This window comes from Elephas maximus, chromosome 20, assembly GCF_024166365.1.
Source record: "Elephas maximus indicus isolate mEleMax1 chromosome 20, mEleMax1 primary haplotype, whole genome shotgun sequence".
Lineage (NCBI taxonomy): Eukaryota > Metazoa > Chordata > Mammalia > Proboscidea > Elephantidae > Elephas > Elephas maximus.
Genome location: NC_064838.1, coordinates 78605950 through 78609910, shown reverse-complemented (window position 1 = coordinate 78609910; position 3961 = coordinate 78605950). Strand labels below are relative to the sequence as shown.

Below are 3961 nucleotides of genomic sequence, written 5' to 3'. Positions count from 1 at the left end.
AAATGGGAGATCACATATTGAACTTTTCCATTTATATGCAATAACCAGAATAGGAAAATTCACAGAGACAAAGAGCAGATTAGTGGTTGTCAGGGGTCATGTGGAGGTGACTGGATAGAGGAGAGATATCTTAATCCATAAAAAAAATTTTTTTTTTTAAAGGAGGACATTTATCAGGCTGATATAAATTATTTCGCCCTAGGTAAATGTGTTGGTTGCACAATATTGTGAATATAATAAAAGTCATTGGAAAGAACACTTTTAAATGGTTCATTTTTTGTGTTGTTCAATTTCACTTCAATAAATAATTATAAATACACCTTTCACCTCTTTACTGTATTTCTTGTCTATTAATGCTCTATTGATCAAATTCTTCAATTTAACCATTTCTTCTGAGTTCTAGAATTTTAAGAACGGTATTTTTTCTGCATGATATAGAAAAAATGTTTAAGTTTCAAAAGATGTAGATATTTAGAATTTGGCTTAATAAATATATAAGTTTATATTGAATGAAAGATTGTGTTAAAAAATCAATTCAATGTGCACTTCATATTAGCCCAGACCAGATCCAGTGTCGTCGGGTCAATTCTGACTCATAGCGACCCTACAAGACAGAGTAGAACTGCTCCATAGAGTTTCCAAGGAGCGCCTGGGGGATTCGAACTGCCGACCCTTTGCTTAGCAGCTGTAGCGCTTAACCACTACGCCACCACTTTATATTAGACATTGCATTTTTCTTCATTGCCTTTATATGTACATAATACATGCACATATATATCGATACACACACTCAATCACATGCTGTTAAGCAAAAGGTTGGAGGTTGAAACCCACGCAGGAAGGCCTGGAAGAGAAGCTTTGTGTTCTGCTTATGAATAATCACCCCCTGAACCCTGACATAACAGAGTTCTGTTCTGACACACAGTGGTCAACATGACTGGAAGTTGGCATGGCAAAGGTAGACATATAAATAAGAGTGTGTGTGTGTTTCTTTTATCTAGAATCGATTTTTCGAGCTCTTAATTTCCCTTTTTGTTGATTCAGTACAGTCTTAAATCATACATATATATGTATATGTACATATAAGTCATATAAAATACACTACTTCAAATTAAAATACATAAATCTGTAATTTTATTCCTAAATATGGTGTTATGATTACATATATAATTTTCTGTTTAACTGTTTTACCACAGTAGCTTTCCTGACATAAATTATTGTTGTGATTTCTTGAACAGTTCTGAGTCTTTCCAAAATACGTAATCATTCTGCATTTCTGGTGACGTTTCCGTTTTAGTTCAGTATTGAGTATTATGCATATTTTCTAGCTCCGTCAGATAGTATAAAATTTCCAAGAAAATATGTACTTTAGGTATAACACACCAAAGTTTGCACTTCTCTAGATGAATGGAATGCATCATTGTGGAGACCAGAATAAAATCAAGGTGGGGTAAGGACTGTCATCATTAGGGTGAAATGTCTTTACATTCTTGTTTTACCAGCCATCTTATTGGGCTATTCAGTATTTTTCTAGAATCCTGTCTATGCCAAGGAAAAACAGAGAGTAAACACTATTTCACTGTTGTTTTGTGTAAATTATGACACTTAATAAGGGTTTTGTAATTAACCTAATGAAGATGAAGACAACATGGAAGTTAGGAAATTTTTTTGTTTGAAGGGAAGAAAGTTCGAAATATTATAAATATTTTTGCCAAAAGTCTTCTAGTGAATAAAAAGAAATTAATGGTGAAAGTAACTACTACTTCAGTAGAATAGCTATTCATTCAGGTGAATTTAGCTAACCATCCTTTACATCCTCTACAAGTAAAGAGAACAATATCCACACTTTACCTTTAGTAAAATATGTGGGTGTTCAGCAATAAAATTGTTTCACTCTAGAGTAATATGCCCTATTGATACATTGTTCTTCCTTCTGTACACATATAATATTCTCCAACACATTGAAAATATGAATTAGAAAGTACGTCAATATTTTCTCTTGGTTTTACAATAGTTTTTTAATCCTCATAATCTATAACAATTATTATCTTTAATAAATACTTTAGTCCTTCACATCAGGCATCCTTAATATCTTTTTTTTTCACTTCCTTCTCTTCTCCACCCTGTCTCTCTTCATTTTTCAGTATCTTTTTTTTCTTTTCTAACTACTGTCTGTGTATGAAGAATAGGATAGTGAGAATCAGCATGCAGGGCTAGTTATCTCAGAAGGAAGGAAGCCAAATTAGATGATAGCAGATCAAAATTACCTAGCACACTTCACAGATGTTGGAATATAACATAGATAAGAAATGATTATCACAGGAGAAGAGACAGAAGACTAATACTCTATTCATGGGGTCAATATGAACACAGATCATGCTTTGTCTCCAATTTTGATCAAAATCTTATATTAGTCTCAGAAAAGACATGAAAGCAAGTTTTAAAAGATTCCTGTCCTAAAAAAAAAAAAAGAAAAGAAAACTCAATTGAAACAAACACATAGTTTACTCAATAGTTGCAGAATAAATATTTCCATGGGGGAACTATGAGGTTCTAAGTTCTAACGGAATCACATAAGGAAGGAATGAACAGGAAGCAAGCCGTGATAAGGAAGAACTGGTATTTAATTGGGGATCTATATTATGAGAATTAATTTGGATGTATATATGAAGTATTTGTTTCTGCATTTAGTTAGTCTTAGCTCTGGTGCCAAAGAGAATGTTATTCTGCACTGTAGAAATATCATCCAGTGATATCTGCCTCAGAACAGTATCGCATTTTGAATATTAAATACAAGGATTGCATGGATTCTTAATGATCCTGTGGAAGGCATTTTTTACTTCTTTGTTCCTTAAGCTGTAGATCAAGGGGTTAAGCATGGGGATGACTAAATTGTAAAACACAGAGGCTATTTTGTCAGTTTCAAATGAATGAACAGATTTAGGCTGCAAATACATGAAGAGTAGGGTCCCATAGAACACAACCACCACTATCAGATGAGAACCACATGTGGAGAAAGCTTTTCTCCTGCCCTCAGCAGAATGCATTCGAAATATGGCTATCAGAATCAGCAGGTAGGACAGCAGGACTACCAAAAAGGTGGAAATCAGATTAAATGCTGAAAACATTATGATCAACAGCTGTACCTCTTGCGCATTTGAGCAGAGCATAGGTATCAAGGGGACAGCATCACAGTAGAAATGACTGATGATATTAGAGCCACAGAAGGTCAATGTAAAAATCTTAATGGTGACCGTAAGAGAATGAAAGGTACTATAAAGGTATGCAATACCCACAAGCACATGGCAACGTCTTGGGGACATGATAACATTGTAGAGCAGAGGGTTGCAGATGGCCACATAGCGGTCACAGGCCATGGCCGACAAGATGAAAAATGCACTGATAATGAACAAAAGGAAGAAAGCCAGCTGTGTGGCTCATTCATAATAGGAAATGTTATTTTGATCCACAACAAAATTTACCAGCATCTTGGGACAAATGACAGTAGAATTACCAAGATCAATGACGGCCAGGTGTCTGATGAAAAAATACATAGGCGTGTGTAGGCGGGAGTCCACCTTGGTCAGGATGATCAGGCCTAGGTTTCCCATCACTGTGATCATGTAGACGAGGAGGAAGACCCCAAAAAGGGGCAGCTGCAGTTCAGGGAACCTTGTGACTCCAATTAGAATGAATTCAGTCATCACCGTTAGGTTCTTTTGGTCCATTTAGTTCAGTTATCCTTTCTGGAAAAAAAAAAAAAAAAGAGGGGTTGGTATTATCTTTCATATAGCACCAACTAAACAACAGAAGGCAATAATTCTACCATTCTACCACTGAGCCATCGATGTTCTCTTCCTTCATATGTGTGGTGAAAAAACATTAATTCCCATGTCTTATTTTGAAGTTAAAATAATCTTTAAAATCTCCATCTGAAAATAGGAGGAATTCATATAAAACA

The 3961-nt window shown here is 35.0% G+C and overlaps 1 pseudogene; it reads right to left on the bottom strand.

Annotated features, from left to right (window-relative positions):
- Positions 1-2786: 2786 nt before the first annotated feature.
- On the bottom strand, positions 2787-3728 carry LOC126063762 (olfactory receptor 8K5-like; annotated as a pseudogene).
- Positions 3729-3961: the final 233 nt, after the last annotated feature.